General features: G+C 38.1%; 1 protein-coding gene across 5 annotated transcripts in view; it reads right to left on the reverse strand.

The window, feature by feature from the left end:
• MEF2C (myocyte enhancer factor 2C) overlaps positions 1 to 21,951 on the reverse strand; it is a 137,961-nt gene extending 116,010 nt beyond the window's left edge. For 3 of the 5 annotated variants that reach the window (XM_045021462.1, XM_045021470.1, XM_045021461.1), the window contains exon 1: positions 17,262 to 17,799. The gene's annotated coding sequence lies outside the window, so the exon portion shown is untranslated. Of the gene's footprint in view, positions 1 to 17,261; positions 17,800 to 18,749; positions 18,825 to 21,850 lie in introns of those variants that run through there. The other 2 variants (XM_045021463.1, XM_045021468.1) reach the window with 2 other exon arrangements.
• Between the last annotated feature and the right edge of the window lie 2,571 nt (positions 21,952 to 24,522).

Raw genomic sequence — 24,522 nt, forward strand, 5'->3', positions numbered from 1 at the left:
GATAGCAATTGAGACTGAGGTCCTCAGTTTATCTACAAAACAAGTATACCATGGGAAGCCTGAGCACAAATCTCTCCACACTGTCATGTCACTATGTTTTGAGGTGCTTGAGACAGAGTCTCTCTGGGTTAGGAAGCTGCTAGCAGGGTATCCATTAGGTGTCTTCAGCTTGGACTCTGTTACCCGCTTTGGTCCATTTGAATCTACTAAGCTTCTGCACATGCTGTAAAGGTTATCTTTGTTCTCAGACATTTGAGAAAGGAGTGGGGTAAGAGACAGGCAGATGTAAGGTTCCTGTGCTTTTTGTTATTGTGATTGAAATGTGATATTGCTTTGTTCTGCAGCAGGTCAATTTGTGGGTTTTAATTTTGCATGGTATAACTAAGGAGAGAGGCGAAAGACATCAAAATAAAAATATAGCCAGATGAGGAAGGGAGTTTCATACTTTTGCCTCTTTAGACTGTCAAAGAGTGCCAATTAGTACCCAGAGATGGTGGCATTTTTTTATGATGTAGACACTGTCCATTGGGAATGAATTAAGATCTCTGACTTATTTCTCAAACTGCTAACAGATAGCAGTAGGAGCTCTCATACTACAGCAATGAGGATCTTATAAGTGCTTATATAAAGACCAACCTTGTAGGATTTGAACTGACTACCTAGCAACAAAGGGAGAACAGTACCATCACAACTCCTCTGAAACAGCAATTTCCTAACAATTCCCTTTTTACTATATGTGTACACTGCAACTATTTAACCTTTATAAGGGGAAATCATGTTCATAACTCCTAATAAAAATTAATTTCTGGACTAATTCAATAAGGTCAAAATCATTTGCATGAAAGTTCAGGAATGACTAAATCTTCATGCAGAATTCTAGCCTGTAGACAAAAACAATAAAAACTACTGTCAAAAAAATCATACTGGAACTAGTTTCTACTGTTCTCTATTCCAACTTATCTATAAAGCCCACAGCAGCAGACAATAGAGCAAGTTACCCAACCTGAAGATCTAGAATAAAGCAAAATTATATGTTGGGATGCTTATTTATATGGTGTCCACACATACAAACAGACAAGTACATACACTGAAAATGCAGAGAATCTAAAAATCATTAATTATATTTCTACTGCAAGATATATTAGGATGACAGGTCCAAATCACCAGCACAGCACTCTCATACAGCATCTCAGTGTACATGTATAAACAGCATCACAGTGTTTATGGATTAATTGTATTTTACACTGTTTAATTGTGGAGAGACAACATGAAGAAAGTTATATTTACAAAGGCTCTACCATGAATTGAGGCATGCAAGCATTTATCTCTGCATATCTCATACAATCATTCCTATGAATGTACGCATGAGCACAGCAACTGATTTTACAGAGAGGCCAGAGCAAGTCTTACTAATGTGGCATTCTAATATTATCTAATAGCTTTTTTTAACATATACACCCTGTCATGAATATAAAATATGAACTTGTATGAGGAACTACACAGTGACGTTTATCTTTATAGCACGAGTAATTTTGAGTTTTAAATTTATAAAGACTCCCCACTCAAAGTAAAATAATATTTTTAAAATCCCTCTAAAAATAGAGATCAAATTTCTTTAAATTTATTTAATTTATGTAAATATATATATATGCAAGCTACTTCAAATGCAGCCAAGTCACTAAGCTCATTAAGTCAGTCTTTGATTTTGGGAATTAATGGAGATTTCCACTGTTGAAGAATTAATTTTTTAGCTATCAAAAAAGCCCAGAGAAATCAACTCCTCTGAACAAAGGGCAATTCAAAGATTCAATGATTAAGAATGAGAATAATAGAATTCTGGGGAACATTAACTTGTAAAACAAATTTGATTCTTTAATAAATGTGTCCATACATTTTTTAATGTTAACTTTTTTTAACAGCTGGAGGCTGTGACCCTTCCTGTCCAATGTGGACTCCACCAAAGTAACTTCCCCCTTCGTAATTGCAAAGCTAGATGACAGCATTGTGCTCAATGCACAGTTATGCCTGCAAAACACCTGTAAGTTTTAGCTGTCGATCAATTCCAAATCGAGCAAGGCATTATGTTAGTGCTTTCTGTTCTGCTCTGGCTACCTATTTGCAAGGTGTTCATTAGTGACAGTCTATAAAGCTGTACCAGTATGAAACAACTTGTGCCTAAAGTTACACACGTGCTTAAGTACCCTGCTGAATCAGGGCCTCAGGGATTGCCATCTCTCTTTATGACCTGTTAACATAATGATCCTCTGTTGTTGGAGCTGAACAGTGGGATCAATGGCAAGGCATTCTTAATGAAGTGCCGTCACTTTTAGAACCTACCTATGCTTCTCTTTCCTCTCACTCTTTAACTGTCAACTCTTTGGAGCAGGGACTATATGTTACTATGTGTCTGTACAGTGCTGTGCACAATGGGGACTTTATCTAAATTGGGACTTCTAGCACTATCAGAAAACAAATGCAATAATAATAATAATTGGAAAAAAAAAGATTTTTCTAGTAGTCATCTGAGCCTGAATATGCCAAAGTTCAGGCTGCTAGGTATAGCTGGTCAGTCTTTTATCGGACCTATGGTCTATTTTAGGGGGAAGACATGCATGTTTTTATACACAGCGCCCTTTTTAGACCCATATTTCATAAATTTTATGTTTATAATTTATTTAATGTAAGGAACCCAGGTTTTTATGTTATAGATGACATTCCTAAATTGGTAAATAGAAAAAAAAATGATAGTACAATCACTTGTGAATAAAAATTTCCTTGTCCTGGGAATATTGTGACATTTATTCAAGAATAGCCTATGGTAGCCAGCATAACTAAAATCCAAGAGGTTTTTTTAAATATTCACTGTTGTATAAAATGGTGATGAATTTCTTTACTAGTTAGTATCAGGTCCATAATCTACAAACTAAGAAGGATTTGCACAAGATAAGTGTATAGTGTCTAACATTTTCTAAACAATTCGTCCTTTAAAACAATGCCTGAGAATGTCATAACAAAGGAGTTGTGACCATCTACCTAGTAAAGCACATATACTAAATGATATATTTTTGACAGAGATATTAGAAACGATAAGAAGAAGACGCGTCTAAAATTTATCCAGATATGTAGGTTTAGGTTCTCTTACATCAACTTTAACATACTTCTAAGGATTTTTCCCACTACTTCCATTTAAGAAATAAGGAAATTAACAGACAAAACAGTAAAATAAACTAACAAATGGGGCATATTTTTGGTCTACTGAACTTTCTTACAAATCTGTATATGGGCCAGATTTTGATGCCTCATGTGGGTGTGCAGGATGGAGAGATGTTCAAGGAGTCGTTCCCTGCCTCCCCTTGCCTCCTGAGGGCCTGTCAGGATTGCAGTTGCTGTATTCCAAGGAGTGCAGTGATGACCCCCTCTGTGCAGCCTTGAGAGTGCAGGTAACCCCAACGGAGTGAGGACCATGGCCACACTCCCTCTGTACCAACCCATGCAACAGCAGAGTGAGTATGTGAACTCCATGAAGAGGTGAGGCAATGAGCATGTACACTCAGGGATTTCAGGGATTCAGTCTGCTTCCCTCATCTCCCACTGGGATAAGTTGGCTCTGCATTGCTCCCAGCATAGGCTAGTATTTAACATATGTGATAAATCCCTATGACAGTACAATAAAAATAAGGTAAGTATATACTCTCTGTTACGCTTTAGAAAAAAGAATCCTGTATAAATGACTATGGCAGCATGTTCTGACACATTCTCTCCATAAACTGAACCCTGTTAGTGACAGCAAAACAGATTGTGTGCATCTGCTGGGAATGAGCCAGATGACAGTGGAAGAAACACACATGGATACCTTGGCACAACAACTAAAGAAGAAATAGAAAAAAATAGACTTGAAGAAACAGAAAGTTCTCAACTTTAATTAAAAGACTAGAGTTATACAATTGCAGACTGTATGCTTTACTTCATAAAATAATTTCCTAACAGAAACTGTATGATAAATATTGTCATGTCTGCTCTCTATGGTATGTACATGATTTCCTTTACCCTAGCTCTGAAAAGCTCAAAACACCCTTAAGAGTTAGGGAAGTACTATTATCACAATTTTACAGATGGGGAACTAATGGACTTGTCAAAGTCACAAAGAAATTCTGTGGGAGGAGCAGAGAATTAATCCCACTTCATCCAAGTCCCAGACTAACATGCTAATCACCACCCCATCCTTCCTCTGCTGTGGTATGCTCTCAGTCAAAAACTTTCTTGTATTATTAAACTGACATTAAGCAAATACCCTGCTATCAATCTAACAATAGTAAAGTAGTGAAGGTTTAGACTGACAGTTTGAACTGACATATCTTTACATTCAAAACTGGTGTGTAAATTGATTTTATTACAACCTCATTACCTCTGATGTTCTAGAGTTGAGGGTGTGTATCTAAGCCTGCAGAGATTCCAGCATTACTGTTGGGACTGCTCTGGAGGGCTCATTGGTTTGCAACCTAACTGCGGGAGTCAAATGTTTAACAATGCAACCTTAATGTTCTCTTCATGTAGTTTTTAATGGAATATTTTATATATTTGCCTTCCAAGAAATGGCAAGCAATCCACCTTGACAGCAATGGTTAACAATGCCCAGTTTTGTAGGTCATGTGCCATGGGGATACTTGTTGCCCTACTTCACAGTGTAACACAATACATCCTCCAACTGCACCGGAGTGGATGCAGCCAGGGCTTGCACTAAAGTTTATGACAGCGTGCCCACATACAAAGGTATTATCTGGCCTCCAATGCTGTTTAAATAACAATTCCAGGGAATAGCCCATCATGGCAACAGGGTTGTTGTACTCCATGTTCAGGAGTGGATTTAGGAATCTTGCTGAGTCTTCTAAAATGAACGTCTCTCATTCTGGGTGCAAGTAATGAAGTTAATTTATTCAACTGTCATTCTCTGAAGTATGATACCAAGATAAGGTCACAGATAGACAAGATATACAAGGAAATTAATAGGCAAAAATGGAAAATTTATGTATATCATCACATAGGACCATTAACATTCAGCTGAGATGAGCATATACATACTCCTACTGCCTCAGCTAGCAAGATGCTCTACTATAGCTCACACTGACTGGGCACCATAAGGATTCATCCCACCTCAAGGGATATGAATGACGCACACATAGCAAGTGCAGTCACAGGATGGGACTCTGCTAACTGTCTAAAAGTCTGTTTGGAATGTTTGACCACTGATTGGCAGTCACAACAGATATCAACACATGCTCCCACAGTGTTTCATACCAGAAGCAGGATCTGGCAGAGAAAGCAAGGGTCATCCTGTTCTGAAATGTTGCATTCCAGTGGTACTGTTGTTTCTACCAAATTTGGACGTAGACTCAGGGTGGAGGTGGGGAAAGCAGGAGGATGTTAATTAACAGAATTAAATGACGATTCTGTATACACAAGAGCTTCTTAGCAGGATATGATGGGACAGATCCTCAGCTGGACCTCAAGTCAATGGAGCTACACCAATTTACATTCAATTACATTCTGTATACTTTTTAAAATACACATATAAATATCTGTGAATGCTGGTCCTCTCCATATTTGTGAAATGGGAAGGAATTTCTCAACTGTAGAAAAAAGTGAAAAAACTCACCATGGCAACACAATATTCCTACCTCATAATCTGTTTCAATTGTAAACAGTTCTTAGATAAATACTGGTTAAGAATGAGTATCTGCACAATTTTTTAACCAGATTTGTTATTCTTCTTCATTTATTCAAGCATAATAATCCATTCAGGAAGTCAGGTTTGGATTTACACCTATGTATGCAGTACAGTAATGTTAACTGTCTCAAAAACTGGCTGAGGAGGCATGCTTGCGAGGCCACAAGATCTTTCCTAACGGACCACCCAGGTCTCCATTGAAGAGGATTGAAATCAGGCATGTAATGACTAGTTTTGAGTTATTTGTTCTCACATTTTGTTCATCAGAAGGTTTATTTAACATTCTTACACAAGGAAGTTTTCTTTAAGCAATTTTTTCCTCCCCTGAAGTGGCACTTCCTGTCTCAAAGAATACATAATCTATTAGTCATTTATAGCACACTCGTTGTCATGGTATCTAATCACCTATGTGAATCTGTAATTCCTATACCTAGAGCTCCGAGTTCTGCTAGCTATGGCATGTGACACTTCTCAAATCAAGAAAAAAATTAGAATGATACAACAGTATTTCTGTAGGGCCTGATCCCACAAGGTGTTGGGCACTATCAACTTCCATTGACTACTGGTAAAATAAGCAGTTGCATATAGATGGGAGGGTCCCTAAGTGAAGTCTGAAAAACAAAACCAAAGGCATTTTCTTTCTTGTCCATTGTACTTGACAGACAAATGAAACAAGAAACACACTTTTCAGGTAATATAAGTAGAAGGGAAAGTGTATTTGGAAAATTAAATTTGTAGACTATGTTGAATCTAGCAGCTCTACATGTCTAATCTAGATAAGAACATATATGGCCACCATTACCATAGTATCTGAACTTCACACCATCATTAATGGTTTAGCCTCCCCACATTCCTTCTGAGATACAGAATTTTTATACCCATTTTACAGATGCGCAATTGAGGCACAGAACAGATTCGGAGAATTGGCCAAAGTGGGTCTGTAGCTGAGTTGGAATTAGATGTTGGTCTTTTGACTCCTAGTCCAACATCCTATCCAGTAGACCATCCTTCTTACCTTACAGGCAGTATATCTTCTAAATAATACCTTTTATTACCTTAAAAGAAATCAATTGTATATGCCCTTTTTTAAGAATGATGGTTATTGAATTAATATGTAAAAGAAAGTTTAGAAGATGTCTGTATTATAAAGTAGTATTGTCCTCCAAAATATGAAGTGTCAGAAATTCTAATTAGGGATGATAGTTTTGTTCTCAACTGCTACTGAAATAAATGAGAATGAGTTGCATGTGACCCTCGGAGACTCTCTCTTCTAGATATGGATGATTTTGCCAAATAAAAGAAACAAATATTAAATATACATTGTGTTTCAGAACTGAAATTAATATATGTTGGTTCACATTTTCAGTGGAAGAGCCAGATTCTAATCTGAGATATCTAGCTTGAATTGACGCATAGCTCAAAATATCTGCAACTCTGGGTATATGCACAATATCGGCTACTCGTTTAACTGTATCTTATACCTAAGATTAAGGTCTGGACCAATATATGAAAACGGAATGCCACATTTCCTTGCTTTGTAAATGTGTCAGTAGGAAGATCTTCACAAATCTGTACTTACCTAGGAGAAGAATGGTTGAGTTCCTATTTGAAATATTTACATTTCATTTTCAAGTGATACCAATCAAATATGGAAGTGCCATTTTTTAGGATAAGATTTAAATTACAGGCCAATCTTCTGATCCAGCAAAGGAAAGGCCCATATGACTTACAGTCAGCAGGAAAGGAGAAGGAAAACACTTTCTCCCCCAATGCCCACACAATTACATTTCCACAGCAATCTGGAACGGCATTATTTCAGGTCCTATCTGTGATAGTCATAGACTTGAATGGTCTCACTATTGACCTAACCTTAGTCCTCAGTGAACAGTCTGTGTTAAAAAATGTGGTAGAACAGAGCGCTAATGCTTTACAGAATAGAATACAGTGACTTGTAGGAATAGTCAGAATCATAAAATCACCACTTGTCTCAAATACGGTGGATAGGATCTGTCAAGAAGAGGCCAGAATAATGAAAAGTGCTGCTCTTCTGAAACAGAACACAGAATATTTCCTTTGTGTCACACCTAACTGCCGTATCATGTATCACTTTACACTGTTATTAAGTAATGTAGAATGATGCTAAGTAAGGAATGCACTTTGAGTGTCCAGTGAATGGATAACAGTGATGTTCTTTCCCATAGGTGCAGAAGCAGAGCATAAAATCACAGGCATTAAAAACACCATGCTAAAGTAATAAATTTACTTCTATCTCTCTCTCTCTTATCTATCTTAGGGATTTCTATCACACCCGTTCACACGGTATCCTCCCTCTAAATACATTTTTTTTTAAAAGTAAACTTCCACAAAGATATCAGTGTGTGAGCTAGAGTGGAAAATGAACTGTGCTACTGATCACCAAAGAGTGTAATATCTGAGCTCAGTGCTGAAAGAACTGTAGGAAGTAGAAAATGACATCTGTGATGGGATATCCAGTACTATATCTGGATGTGCAGACAGGACAAAGCTTTCATTTTGCTGCACCAAACCCCTAGCATTCAAAAGCACAAAAATACACCACGATATTCACCAAAGATGTTATCAGAAATTAAAAAGGTTTATTCTTCTGATTCTATACTACACATAATTATTGCTAAAATCAGGATAAAAAACTCAGGCCCAGATCCTCAGCTGTATTGTTACCTCAGCGGGGCTATGCAAATTTTCACCACCTGAGGATCTAGCCCTACAGTTTCAATATATATAACACGAAGCAGCTTTGTTGAAATTAGGGAGCCAGCCAATCATACTTTCTTTTTGAAAAATCCCTGAATCCTACTTTCTAATTAATGCATTTTCTTTAAAAATATCATTTTAAATTAGTACCCGTGATCCAATAGTCCCAGGTTACAGAATGTTTAAAATGTTTACTCAAAAGTAATTTAATAACATACTGGTTCATTCTATTTAGTTTGAAATGAGTCTACCACTCTGTAGTACCTCATTAACAGTAAGGGTTATATTTCTGATCTCTGGCATTTATGCATGTATATTTTGGATGAGGCTATAAATCTTGTATGCCGCTGCAAGGATGTATTCTCCGGCCCAGTATTCCAACATATAAAATGTGTTGTATAGAGGTTTGGGTATGTGTGCAATTTAACACTTATTTCATGTGTAGTGGATGGGCAATAAACCTATTTTTTAGTCAAACCCATGTGCATAATTTATATCAATTCTTCATCTGCATCTTATACCTAAGAACAAGATAAAAGAAGAAAATCAGACCACTGTCTCAGAACAGTCTGTAGGTAATGCAGGACCTCATCAAGAACTTCTTCAAAGATCAGTTCCTCATATCTATGAAAACACTTTTAAATTATTGTGGTTAAAGATACTGTTGAAACTGTTGCCCTACCGATTCTACATGATTACTGACTGTTCATAGCAGGCCAAATCCTGTGGAAATGTTGTTCTGGTAAGGACTGTGGGATAAGGCTTTACACAGGACTAAAGGCTGTGACCCACTACCAGACACACCAAACCCGCAATAAATAAATAAATAAATAAATAAACTCAGAAACTGGGTTTGTTTTTGGCTCAATTGACTTGTGAGTTGCTAGTTGGCTAGTGTTTGGCTTGTACCTTGTTGCTTCTTTTTTTTTGATAGGCTCCCGGCAAGCAGGGGCAATGGGGGACAAGCAGGGGCAAGCACGGGCAAAGGGGGGAGAGAATCAGGAGTTCACAGCGGGCCCACCACAGTCCCCGATTTCACACCAGGGGGATCTAGTCACATAGAGTGTTGGGGTTTTTAGGGATTGGCTTGTTTTGGCGTTGTTCGGAAATGTAATTAGCTTGATTTTTGGCTTATTGTGAAAGTCAGGGTGTTTATTTACTGTCCTACATGTTGATCCAGATCATGTCACACCTTTAAGATCTTCATGGAAATCCTCCCAACTCCACATATTTCACCCTTACTTGGATGTGACATGCAAAAGATGGGGATGGAGCTGTGGCAGGCCTGTGAAGGTGTGAACCAGACACATTGTCCCCCTCTACCCTTTCAGAACATACCCAGGCTTTATTTACTTTTTTACAGACTCCCCAGTGAAAAGTGCCCTCCTGTGGCTTTTTACGCTAGAGACAATCTGGACCAGGGGTTGGCAACCTTTCAGAAGTGGTGTGCCGAGTCTTCATTTATTGACTCTAATTTAAGGTTTTGCGTGCCAGTAATACATTTAAATGTTTTTAGAAGGTCTCTTTCTATAAGTCTATAATATATAACTAAACTATTGTTGTATGTAAAGTAAATAAGGTTTTTAAAAGGTTGAAGAAGCTTCATTTAAAACTAAATTAAAATGCAGAGCCCTCGGACCGGTGGCCAGGACCTGGGCCTGAGTGCCACTGAAAATCAGCTCGCGTGCCGCCTTCGGCACCCATGCCATAGGTTGCCTACCCCTGATCTGGACCATTTTAATTTTTGTGCTGATCTTTGAAATTTCTTAATGTTATTTAGGTTAGACTAATGCACTATTATTTTACATATAGTCAATAGCTTATTACAAGTAATTTGTTATTAAGAATAATATAATTTATTACAAATTAAAATCAATAAAGCTTCCTTAGTATTTGCATTTTTCTGTCATTATATAGTAATGTTTCCCATGGACAACACGCTGCATTAAGTTTACTCTGTAGATGTCTTTTCCAAGCAATTTCACAATCCTCTGCCATGTCCTGTACAGATTTTGCTAACTGGTATTGGTTGACTGTTTAAAAGCAAATACTGCAAATACTATGTAATGGTTCCACAAATGACATATATCCTTTCTATGTTTATGAAAATAACACAAATAGTGTTATCTCTAATTTGATTTGCCTAACTCTATATCTCTGGATCATGGCATTAGAGATATATGATTAATATGTCTGGGTTCCAGAAACAGCATATATTTTAATACTCATGCCTATAGTTAACTTTGTCTTCTAAATCATACAATCAAAGAAATTAGAATCAGAAAAGACCTGTTAGACTAGAGCTCCAGTTTCACTCAAGCAATTCAAGATGCACCAGGAAACAAGTAGCACGGGCGGGGAGTGGGGGAAGGGGGAAGGAGGACTTCATGCCACCAAGACAATATCACCCCTGATCCTGGGAGCTGCCTCAGTGCTGCCTCAACTTGAGCCAGCAGATAGACAGTGGGTCCCAAAGAGCTGCTCCACTGGTCAGGATCTCTGAATCTCTTCCTTCTCTAGCCCCAATGCTGTTATGCCCCCCTAGCCAACTTGCTGAGCCCTAGCACAGCTTTAAGTCCCCTGTATGACATTGCAATGGCACAAAGTGCCAAGGATCTAGCCCATTGGGTCATCTAGTCTACCCCCTGCCATTACAGGACTGTTCCCTACAGCAGAGTCTCAAAAATTCTCAAGTACTTCATCCAATCCAAATAACTCAGATGATAGGGCTTCTACCATTTCCCTGAGGACATTACTCCACAACCTAAATATGTGTCACTATAAGGAAATATTTATTGACACTCAGTTTAGCTTAATTTCAGCCTAATACTCCTAGATACACCCTCCCCACACTTGAGCTGCCCTAAAAAATTCCTATCTGTGCAACTCTCTTCTTCGGTCTTTCAAATTTACTTTCTCTTTTCAAGGGAAGAAGCAGTGCAACTAGTTCTTGTGGGAGACTTCCATCCCTTTTTGCAATTTGTTTTCCTGGTTGAAGGATGAACCCTCTCTCATACTTTAAAGTGTTTCCAAGATTCAAACAAGTTTGAAGATCTGGGATACTGTCCGATCACAAGTGGCTTAAATAAATGGCAGATCCCAGTACTGTTGAGCCCTAGTTTAAATTATTCATAAACGTGACAGATATGTGAGTGAGGCAGAATACAACCTAAAGACCAGACGCTGCACTTGATTTAAAGCCAAACTACAATTTATTTCAGTGAGAGCTGCATGCATGGATATGTCCATAAGTATTTAATATATGAAAATATATATTTCTATGTAAATATACACCCACACACGTTATATACGCATTGTGAAAAAGTCATTAACTTTTATCAGGTTTTTTAACTGGTAAAGTTCAGATCTGTGAAAGTGTAAGGAGGCTCACTCTCTTTATATCTATTTGTAACTTACATGGTAAGCTAAATATTTATGAAATCCAATGTTTTTCCTCAAAGTGTTAGAGTAACACATTATATTTCTGATGTCACAGTTATGCTATTCTCATACCCTACTGAAAATCTTGTGACATTCAAATTTGCAAAACTGCTGCAAATCCTATTTTCTTCTTCCTCCTTATAAAATTGCACCTGACAGTTCAAATGGAGTCCAGTAAGTTATACTTCATCACAGTAGTTTGCAGGAGCCACAAAAACCCTGGTGCTATACAACTTTTTCGAAAATCAGACCCCTCCCCACTCCAAAAAAAAATCCTCTACTGTCACATGGTATTAATCTAATAAAATCATATTTTTGTTCAAGTATTGGTGAGTTATGTTATAGCCATATCAAACTTGTGGAAATCTAATGCTGTATTTCAGTTTTCACCACTATATACTCTATTCATCTAGATATAAAAGACTTGATTTTCAAAGGTGCTGGTCACCTGCAGCTTTCATTGAAGTCAGTGTGCTGTGGGTGCTCCAAACCTTTAAAAATTAGATTAATACAGTTCTCTTACTTATTCAGACATAAAATACACAGGAATAATTACAGAATGTGACAAAACTTAACAATTATTTTATGCTGCTTTTGGGTTTGAAGTGAGATGGCATGTCTCACAACATTCCTTCTCTTTATTAATTTTATTTGGCTGTGAGGCACTCCAGGATATTTCAAACTTTTCTGCACCTATATTTTCAGGGCCTTAAAATGGAAATGCTAAACTATCAGCATCTTTTTTAAACCCCCTTTGAGCCCTATAATACTTTCAAAAGTTCATATAATGTAAATGGGAAGTAAAAGAGACAGAAAATGCTCTCTATCTGAGATACAAACTTTCCAAAATACAGTTACGCAATGTTAAAGAAAAACTGTAAATGTGTGCATAGTATCCACTGAGATGAAACATCTCATTTACAGGAATTTCCTGTCTGATTTTAATAACACACAAAATTAAACATATAAATATTAATTTTATGTATCACATCAGATGTAGGCAATGAAAAAGTATGTATCACATCAGATGCAGGCAATGAAAAAGCAATGTTTACATTTATGGGTGACTCATTAGTGTTTTATTATGTGAAACACTAGGAGGCATCAGTTGGGTAAAAAAAGGAGTTCTGTTTCAAAAAGGTAAAATTACCAGAACTAGTCATCTATGAAAGTTTGATACTTCCAAATGTTAGTATAGCATATATGTCATAACTTTATTCCCTGCAAAAACAGCCAACACTTTATATTATATTGCCAAATTAGATTGTAGCAAAAGAAAAAAGGTCCACATTTGATTTGCTAATTAATTTGTAAAATATACTGTGATGTCTACGGATGTAACACAAAGTACAGCTGAATATTGTATTTTAAAATATAATGGATTACTACCTGGAACTAAGATAATTTACTTGATGCTTAATGCCACACTTCTGCTAAATTGTAAAATGCGGGTGCTTTTTGCATATGTTCCTAGTAGGATAAGTGCTATGAATTTAGTATAGTCTCAGGCAGTTTCAAGAATGATCTAATTGCTGTTGAAGGATGTATCACCTAACAAATTTTTTTTTAAAAAAAAAGCCCCCAAAACACTATTTCAACAAGTGTTGAATAAACAGTGATTTTCTGAAAGACATGCAACAATGCTCCATGTGAATCACTTTTTATCACGTCATATAAAACCAATCATTTCAAAATTGAATTTTCCCTGCTTTGAATTATATTTAATGACTAAGCAACAGGGTTATAGTATCCTTATATAATAATCAATTGAAATTGACGTGTGCCTTGCCATGCTGCAGCAATCAGCTTTTATCTCTGTCCGATCAAAATGACATGAGAACTGCTTAATCCTTCTTTTGTAAGGCACATAAGACTTTGTTGTCACTGTTGGTTTTGTGAATCGCCTCTATAAGCTGGTCTGATTTCCTAAAGATGACAGATCCCGGTGAACAGCCAAGCTCTACTGCACTGCAGTCAATGCGACTGTGAGATTAAGGTACAGTACTGAAGACACCAGCTTTTAATCACCTGTCCACATGTAACATACTGACCATCAGCTCTCAGAAGATTAGCTTAAATCCTTTCAGAGCATCCAGGCAATTACTATATTCATAAAATGAAAAAAGCATATTTAAAATATTTTGAGTTTTCACTTACAACTTAAATAGTGCATGCTGACCGGAGTTCTTCTGTATATGTTTTAGTTTTGAAATAAGGTGCAAAGGTATACTGTTAACCCTTTCATAGACTAACCTGATATCATTAATCTTAGTGCTAAAGTTTTCTACCTCTTGAGTTACAAATAAACCTGTTTTTAATTTTAGAGGTTTGTCTCTAAATCACCAAATAGACTAAAATGTATATGTAGAAAAAAGTCTGTTTATATTATACTATGGGATTTAAGATGCCTGAAGTGCATTACACAAACAGATACACAAATTATACTGCAAAATATTGCATCAATTAATACAATAAAACTTTTATTTTACTATAGAGTATCTTATTTATGTTATTTCCACAATCAGTGTACTTAAATCAACACCAAACCATCTTTTCTGAATTTTTGGTAAATTAATGTGTAATTTAGAAGTTTGGTCCAACAGGTGAAAATGTAGTTTAGAATCATAAAACATTATTTTATGCATTCGATATCAGGGCATGACTTTTTGCTCAACAAGACACAGAAATACTCTTATGGATGCACTGTACTACTTTACTGATCAGCTGAAATATTAACCTGTTACAAAAAGAGTAAAAGAAAGAAAAACTTAAAATGGCAAAAAAAAAAAAATAATAATTTGAAACTTCTATGCAACTGTCAAGTTTCTACATAGTTATTTAACTATTCCTTCCTATTACAGAGGTACACAAAGAAGTTAAAAACATTTTCAATCAAAAACTTTTAAAGATGAACTTCTAGAAAAAGGCTGGAAAGATTAATTTCTGTTTGTCCACAAGGCACTAAATGTTTTAAACTCACAAGATAAAACTGTTTACATGATCATCTCTCTCTCTCTCCCTCTCTCTTTTCTGTGTGTAATTTACATATACTCAAATAAAAGGACTTTATCAAGCAAAATTATATATGCACTAAAAAAAAAGCTTTAAGAAGAATCTTCAGACTACCATGAAATTGGAAGAAGCTTAAAAAATAAAAAGCGCTTGTCTGATCACTAAGGTACTCTTAAATTGGCAATCCAGACACATCATTTTGAAAGATTTTAATCTCACATATTGTTCATCATTTATTGTTGCATCAACACTGAAAGGCATGTTTAAACTTAAATTGGCTTTTTCTTGGTCAAACAGGCATAAGAGAAAAACTCCGAGAACATGGGATAGTATGTTACAACTGTATTCTTTTATAAGGAAATTTAATGTGGTACTCTACTCTTTCACATCTTACGCCAACTGCTTGACAGACATCTGATTTAGGATCTTCTGTCTGTGGGCCTGTTCCTGAAAATTATTACTCACATGAGTTGTCTATCCTCATACAGGCAGCCCTACCATCATCAGTGGGACTTATTTAAGGACTACTTGCATGAATGAAGGTTTGCATGATCAGGCCCTAGATTTGTCCTTCAGATACTGTCCATAAGATAAACAGTAAAAAATGTATGTCAGATTTTTAAAGCCAAAGGACATGTATTACAGGAATACAGACATTCTGGATTTAGGGCCCAAACCTGAAGTTGTTACTCAGTCAAGTCTTTCAGTGTCTTCAACAAGAGTTAGTATTTGACCCAATATGAAATATGGATTTCATCAAAGTACAGAGAAAATACATATATGATGTCATAGTTCTATATTTATTTAAATAAAATGGCTAAAATAAGAAACACTGTGCGATTTCTGGTCGGTTTTTGTCTCAGAACAATGTTCTAAGCATCTTCTAACAATAATAATTTAGAAAATGACAAATTTCCAAAGTGGCCAACTGCATGAGTGTTTGAAACTGAAATCAGCCAGTACTACAGAGGTTCAAACTGGTTCACAGGTGGTTATATTTCCATGTCCTGCCAAGCCTCTAGGGATTAGAATTATTATACTCCATATAAACATCTTTCCTCTGCGACCACAATACCCTGCAAAGTGCCAGTAAAAAGAAAGCTAGTCACATTTTTTTGTCGAACATAATTGGTCTGCTGGCCACCTTTACACCCCTTTTAAAATAAATCTATGAAATTAGAATATAATTTAAGGCAATTGCCATTAAACTTATCATCAGATATGTGGTAGGAAAGTGCATTTTCTGTCTAGGCAATTCTCCATAGACCTCCAGTAAAATATTGGCAAAGTGCCTTTCTCTGCTTAATTCTTACATCCTAATATTAAGGTATATATTAAGATATTTTATTTTAAAAGACAGGTATTTGCTAATCATAACCACCACATACAACCAATGAGAATAAAAACTTTCTTTAAAAACATATAATAACAGGGCCCTGAAGTGACAGAAATTATTCCGATATAAAGTTTTGCCCTGTGCTATTTACCTTTTCATGTACTTTTGGAGTAAAAGAATAAGTAATATAGTTTTATTCTTGTTCAGTTTTCCAAGATGACAGAACACCATATTAAATTATCTAGAAAATATAAGTATTCCAGTTCCATAATCCACCAATAGTTTCTCTAAATTCCCCCTTTACACCAAACTTTATCTTAGACCTTAAGTAACTTTAATCAAAAGTAAAAAATAGCCAGTTTTGTAAAGGAGATCTAACCTTACTCACTCTTAATATAAAAATTAGTTCAAGTATTATGTGAATACCAGAACTTTCATTCTAACAGAAGAATACACCATATGCCATAATGCAAGATGCCTCTGTGTTTCAAACTTAAGTGTGAAAAAAGGAGATGCAAAAAGGTATACACTTACAGGCATGCTTTAACTAAAACTGAATGCAAGAACTGAAAAGAGCAGTGGCATATGACGTTTAAGAGTGTTTTGCTCCCGTGCCAGACTGTTTCTTCAGTGAACTGTTTGATAAATCAGGGAGCAAGTTCTACAAGGTCATAGCATTTGGTGAAATATTAAAACCAAACAAACTGCACACACTTTACGATATCAAGCACACTAATGACGTGAACTAACTTCATGAAACTTTAAACACTCAAGAGACTGATGGGGACGAGTAATTTGAATAGCTGGTGATTTAACTAAGTTGCTTGACTAAAAAGTTACTTTAAGGCAATTGCTAGTGGATTCATATATTTAAAAAGTATACAACTAACCTCAATCCCAGAACACATACATAGACTGATAACATTCTTAAAAAATGCAATAGGATATGTATATGGGGCTCATATACAATCCCCACTGTATTTTATTTCCATTCTGAATTTCATATATACTTACATTACAAACATTTAGATGAGCAGACTAGTCCTTGAGATATTTTCCTTTCTTAGGAAAAAAAAACAAAAAAAAACACAAAAAAACCCTTTACTTCTTCCAGCCTTTTAAGTGTTCACCACCTGGTTCAACATGCAGCCTCCTTGAACCACACACAAGCCTCAAAGTCAATCCAATAGCAGCCAGAAGATGTCTGATGTGTGTGTGTGTGTGTGTGTGCGCGCGCGCGCGCGTGTGTGTATCTGTGTGTGTGTGTGTATGTGTGAGTGCACAGCGTGGAGGAGGAGAAAGTGGCTGTGCTGCTGGCTGGATTAAAAGTAACCGGACTCGTCCTGAAAGCGTCCAGGAAGGAAGTGACAGAAGGCGAATGGGAAAAAGAGAACAGCTCACAGCCTTTGTAACATCGCGGAGGGGGGAAGGAAGAGGCAAGGAAGGGATTCAAAACTACACGCTTGATGAGGTGTCCTTTTCTGCTTCTCTCCCTTCCTCCCTTCTCTCTGTCTCTCTCTACTTCTCTCTCTCTCTCCCACAATCCCAAACGAATGACTCTCTCCTCCCGAGCTGGAGAAATAATCAGTTTCACTCTTGCAAAAAGGGGGCGGGATCAGATCCCGAAAGCGTTTTAATAAAACAAACATAGAGCAGCAGCAGCCGCAGCAGCTCCTTTCCTTGCCCCTCTAGTCTAAACTAGATTGATAAATTACTCCACTACCCTACTTTAATTATGTATATGGTATGCAGAATAAATCACCGAACATCAGCACCTCAATCAAGCACTTTTTAAATGATAATTGCATCTTGGGTGAATCAATCTCTCCATTCCTGACATTTTGCTAATTTTAGTTTGGCGGTGGGGGTAATGGCATATGCCACACGCAAACCTAATGACAATCCTTTATTATACAACATTAAGGAAATACGGCGAGCTGGTGCATCTCCCCCCCCCGCCCCCCTTCTGGTGAGGTTCAGCAGCAATAGGACACAAGACCACTGCAGGCTCTGGGAGAGAGACACTCTGGGCCAGCTCAGAAACAGCCACGGCAAACGCTGGAATTGCTGCTAATAAAGGGCGCCCAATGTCCTCCAGTGGCAACACTTACACAAAACAATCGCGGCTTGAATGCGAGGAGTTACGGGGATAGGGGTTTAAAAATATTTTAAATGCTGCTATCCTGATATGCCCGTGATCATTCCCATATGTGTTCAAGGGGAAAATATCTGGGCATCAATACATTCCAACGTCTATGTACAAGAAAGCGGAGATAGGTACCCAACTGAAATAGAGGATGCCGGCAATTATTAAAGGAGAATAAGCTGAAAGGGGCGCTGAAATGCAAAGTCTGTGCAAGCGGCAGAGAAGATCCGTATCATCATCATCATCCCAGCAACTGGAGGCTGTCAGGCCAGCAACTTTTTAATCAGTTTCGAAACAGATCCAAACATATCTGTGCAGCAGGCGTGTGTATTTTTAGCCCGCATGACATTTCCTACCCCGTCTCCTTGCACCTTTATTGGCCTCTTTCTTCGGAGCCTTCAGTCTGTAAACCAACCCAACTTCCCAAACGCATTAGACTTCCGTATCCAATTGCTGGTGACTTCACTTACCCTGGGCTGCTTCAGCTGCACAGGAAGCAGGCACGGGGCTAGGAGAGAAACAATCGTGATGCTAACGTTTGAGGGAATGCAAATAAACAGACTCCCTCAGCAAACAGGGTTGCTGGTTAGATAAAGTACTGTTTGCCTCATTGGACAAGTCCTACTGCATGAGATGGTTTTTCTGCAGACTCTTCCACAGAAATGTAGTATTTCCAACACACTATATAATAGGACAGAACCTTCCTCATATGATCATTTACCTTTACAACCAGTACTGAAAGGACTCTTCTGTACACAAATAAAAGTCAAAATTAAGCATATGTAAAACTTGGTGAGTAAAACTACTTTGCAGATTCTTGTTTTAACTTTTATGTAGATAGCCAACTTCTATAATGCTTTGAGAGCAACAGGATACTTTATAAAGGTATAAGCCATAACAGACAGGAGTAAAGGAAACCTGAAGACTATATATAATAACATCAAAGCAGTGAATAAAACAACAGAGAGACTTATTTTGGTTTACTTTATTTTTATTTCAAGGGTCTAACCCTATAATTTTTTTTGCATGTAAATAATCCCATTGGGCCATTGACTGACTTCTAAAATTTCAGTTTAGGTAATTAATAAATGTCTATTTATTTTACTGTATATTCTAAAGCAGGAATGCTCAAAGCATGGCCAGATCTGAATGAAACTGATGGAGTTATAAAATATTGCCCAAGACTGTTCTCAGTTTTGATACTTAGGTGGTGCCTTAACTGACTACAAGTCCCATAACCCTCTACTCCATCATAATCAGATTTGATAATAGTGGGCGGACAATTCTTACTGGACAGATATCCACAAACCACATCCCGTAAAACACAACAACAACAATAATCATAATTAATAATAAATAAACATAAACATTTATATTGCAGTAGCCTCTAGAGGCCTCAGCCAGGTAGACACTGTACAGACATATAAAAAATGACAGTAGTTGGCACACACGTTAGTAGTATCAGCAGAGGGACCAAAACCTGGGAGAACATGAAGTCTGAACTACCCTTTCAGCCCTAGTGGTCTCACCAGGTTTGGAGTGAGGCACTCTGGTAAAGAAATATGGGAAAGTTTGCACTGATCCTATCCTTGCGGTGCGTGTTCTGTAGCTAGAGTTTCATTTTCCCAGCTATCAATATGGTACCAGTCTTTCCAACAGCAATAACTAATATTTTCTTAATTTTTAAAAAAAATGGAGCATTATGCGTTGGGACATCTAGTTTCTAGGCTCACACCTTTGTGCTGTAGATGAAAATGGCTGTAATCTGTTGCATTCTGTGCAAGCTAAATGCATCTTTCAGGCTTTTGTCTAGTTGCTTGAGCAGACCCTTTAGTTGGCAGGATAAAGCTTGGATGGTACTTTAATTCAACATCAAGAAATCAGATAGCAATTACCACAACAAAGTAATATGTACAGTTGCTTAATATGTCTACTATGCCTTCCACATTTTTAGGCTCTGAGGGCCTAATCTTTAAATAGTTGTGACCTTCATATATTAGAGTATCTGTAAACTGTGCCAGGTTTTTGTCAGAGCACAATTCATCAAAGCAATGTAGAGGACACCTCCATCTTAAAACAGAGTTCAAATATTAAGTGGAAAAACAGACAGATGGACAGATCTACAGTAGAGGGCATGCTTCCTCATCAACTCCAGGATTCAATAAAGCATGTATTAGTGCACAAATATGCAGTATCTTTGAAATATGTGTAGAATCTTTCTACCTGTTAGGGTTAATTTTAGAATCTGGAATAATTTTAAACAACGAAAAATCTTTGCTTTGTTATCTGTACCAAGTTTTAAAAACATGCATCATAAATAGCAAATATTTTAGGGGAGAATCCCATTTGGATTTCTTCCAAAATGGTCTAATCTAAGCTATGGTTCCTGTTGTAAACTGGTCATTCATAGGCCTATTGGCAACCTGTACTATGAACAATGTTGCACCTTTTTCCAACGCATCACCTGATATATCTGAATTAAACAATAAAGCATAACATGAGGTGGGATCATTAGAAACTCAGATCCCCAAAGCCTTATCAGAATGAGATATAGCCAAGTGTCTCTTTTCCTTAGAGTGTGATTATCTCATGGTTACCTTAGCGAGCACCCCCCATAAAGGGTCTTAGTAAAGTCCATTTTTAATTTTCTGTACCTGGTGACAACAAAATTCTTAAAAGAAATGAGGCTACCAATTTATATCATTAAGTGACATTTCAACAGAAGATGACTGAGATTAGGACAAAATGACCCACTTACTTTGCATTCTAACCCTGGGGTGGTATAGCTTCTATTTTCTGTGCAGAGTTCTGCCCCACCACACTCCACCCCTTGCTCTTAAAACCACCTCTCTATCTTATAACAGCAGTGTACTAAAGCACTTCTTCCTATGTCTGTCTGCTTTTTAACTTGGCCCATGCTGGGTGTAGCTCTTGAAGTGAGCTTTAAAAAATTATTTTAAAGTGAGCTGGGGCGGTTGCCACAGCAACCCACCCTGAGAGGAATCAAGGCTATAGATTAATCTACCCCACAAGATTATTCAACAGTACTGTATTTGTTCTACAGTCATTCACAATATTCCTTCAATCCATATGCCTTTATAATTGTATACATTCGGAAAATCTCAAAGATAATAGGATATGGATTCCAGGAGCAGAATTTAAATATTTTATAAACCATAGGAAAGAATTGGAATGTATATAATTTCTTGTCAAATGAATTAATTATAAAAGATATTCACAAGGCATGGCTGAGACATGAACTTTAAATAAAATGGTATGCCATTACTAAAATGGTGTAATGCACAGCAAGCAATGATTACAGAAAGCCTTTGTCAATGGTATACCTGCAAGTATACAATACAGCAGAATTTGCTATTAAGGCTTTGCTCTGAGCCTAACATTTGAAATTATAAAAACTACTTAATAATATTAAATGCAATAAATATTAAACACTCACCACATACACCCTCTTTATTGTCAAAATCATCCGCCTCCAATGCTTTACTTAATCTGTTCCATGGTAGTTACTTCACAGTTTACAATTCTTATTCGGCACCTTAGATATTTAAAAGCACAAAAGTAGCATATTATTAAAATGTAGTAGTGGTAGTGAGGCAAATACATTTAAAGAGACGTATGAAAGAAACAGCTTCTGAAAAATACTGTCTTTATTGTTCTGAACTTAATCTCACGATTATATCACTTTTAACTATGTATGATCAAATACCTTTATGTATTAAACAGATGCAGTAAAATCTATCTGAATCCTACTTCGGGGATGCTGAAATATCAATAAAATTGTGAATTGTAATAAAACTATTGATCTGAGATTGTAATAATCTTCTGAGTAGGTATTATATAAAATATTTATGGTTGTCTTCACTGTTTTTTTAAACAGTTCCCTCACTGCTTAATGAAGAGGTGTACTGTACAGAGGTAACAATTAAAATTATTGTGTCAAAAGCTGGAATTTTATGGCAAAGTGTATTCATCAATTTATTTTATTTTTTTAAGAACTATTGGTTATTACACACCAACAACCATCTAAGGAAGGTTCCATAAAGGCCTACGTTTTAGATTGCAAAACTGCCTGTAATCAGAACACTTTTCTTCTTATATTGTTTGTCCGGCCTTCTGTACACTAGTTGCTTGTGAAAATGGTGTTTTCACCCAAATTGTAATGTGCCACCCAGCAAAGTAATCGAGTAAATGGCCAGGTTTATAGCTGTAGACTATTTGAATGATCATTTGGACCATTTCTTATCTGATAGTTTCCTGATATCTTGCCTTTCTATTAATACTTTAAAAAAACTTTCATTTTTATTTGCATATTTGAAATGGCTTAAGAATTACTGCACAAGACAGTGTTTGAGTTTTAGGAGAAGCTTATTATTGTTCATAACTAGGAAGTTAGTGTAACTCTTGAGGTTATTCACAAAACACTGGGATATATACAGGATGCGTCCTGCAAAATCCCCCTCACAGGCACAGTATGCCTGGTTTCCGCTTGCAGCTACAGTGTGGCGGAACTTTAAACTCTTTATATTAGGGGTGGGCTTGATTCCAAAGAGGGGCAGTAAGAGGGGAGGGGGGAGAAAGGGAGGGGGTATTTCTGAGCCTCCCGGAACTAGGGACTGGCCAGCCCTTACCAAACATCCGCAAGCCCACAGCCAAGGGCTGCTTTTGAGTTCAAACAGCCCAAACCCCAGTAGATGATTTTTATGGCCACTCAATCCACTGACACTGCACAGATTACAGACCAATCAAGTACAGTGAAGCAACAGCCGCGCGGTACCCGTCGGATTTCCCCTCCTCTCCTCTCGCTTCAGGCTGTTGCCGGTGTAGTGTAAGAAAAAGAACAGCCAACAAGTGTTACGTGTTGGTACTAGTAGCAAAATGTGTCCGCAGCGGTTTTTGACACTACGGTGTGTGCATGGGCGATGAAATTAATGGACATGGTTTGGGAAGAGAGGGACAAATGTGCGTGCGCACTGAAGACAGGGCAGCAAGTGTCATCTGTGAACATGGAAGAGAGAGAGAGAGTGTGTGTGTGTGCATATACACACATTGGGAGGCGAGAGGCAGATTTCGGGTGCATGGCCCCGGTGTGTGTGTGTGTGGGGGGGGTAACGTGTTGTGGATGTTCGGAGGAAGTGCTGTTCTGCTGGGTGTACCCGGGGAAGGCATGATGGAAACGGGAGGAGTACACGGAGTGTGACCTACGCGTTTGGAGTGGAAGGAGGGTGGAAGAAGTGGGTAGAAGAGGGGGAGGACGGGATCCTACGCGGTGTGTGCCTTTGAGCTGAGTGAAAGAAGACCATCATCTGTGTAATGGATCGCTTGTGCAGAGCCGGGGATGTGCGAGTGTGCTCGCGCGCAATGGGGGAGCGATGCGGTGGGTTTGCTGTAGAGGCGAGCCCCGCTTTATGGCTGGGTGCGCTTTAGGAAGGAGGTGAGAATGCCACGTGTGTGCGCGGACTGTGGCAGGGACGGGTGCCGTGTGTGTGTGTGTGTGTGTGTGTGCGCGCGCACTGGAGGGAGAGTGCCGTGGCTTCTTGTGTGCGCACTGAAATGGGGGGCTGGGGGATTTGTCACTCACAGTGGTGGGGTGGGAGTGGGCTGCAGAATCTGTTTGCTCTGGGACAGCATAGTAACCAAGACTTCTTCCCCTGCCCCCTCCGACTAGAAAAACCCAGAGGAGGCAGAGGAGACGCGCATTAAGGAGGCCCAAACCCCAAAATAAAGCAGAAATGCACTTACATGCTGGACACAGTCTGGATGCCCAAGAGTCACACAGGGCGCTTTATGCCCTGCGTATCAGTCACTCAGCCAGACTAGGCACCACTGCCCAATCTTCCTCGCCTCCTGCCCCCCCGCCGGCCACTGCCCCTTGTTTGGAGACCACAGGGCTGGGGGGGGGGGGCGAAAAAGAAGCAGGAACACGTGGGGGCTGTCTGCCTTGCTGTCATCACAGCGGAGCCATCAGCGCTCCCAGGTCCTCTACTGCCGTTTCCCCCAGTCCCATCTGCACGCGCCGTGTGCGCCTCGGCTGGAGCAGGCTCAGCAGGGGCTGCTGGCAAGGGAGTGCAGCTAAGTCCCCTGCTATTTCTCCAAGGGGATGATATGGAA

Source organism: Mauremys mutica, chromosome 6 (genome assembly GCF_020497125.1).
Source record: "Mauremys mutica isolate MM-2020 ecotype Southern chromosome 6, ASM2049712v1, whole genome shotgun sequence".
NCBI classification, from domain to species: Eukaryota; Metazoa; Chordata; order Testudines; family Geoemydidae; genus Mauremys; species Mauremys mutica.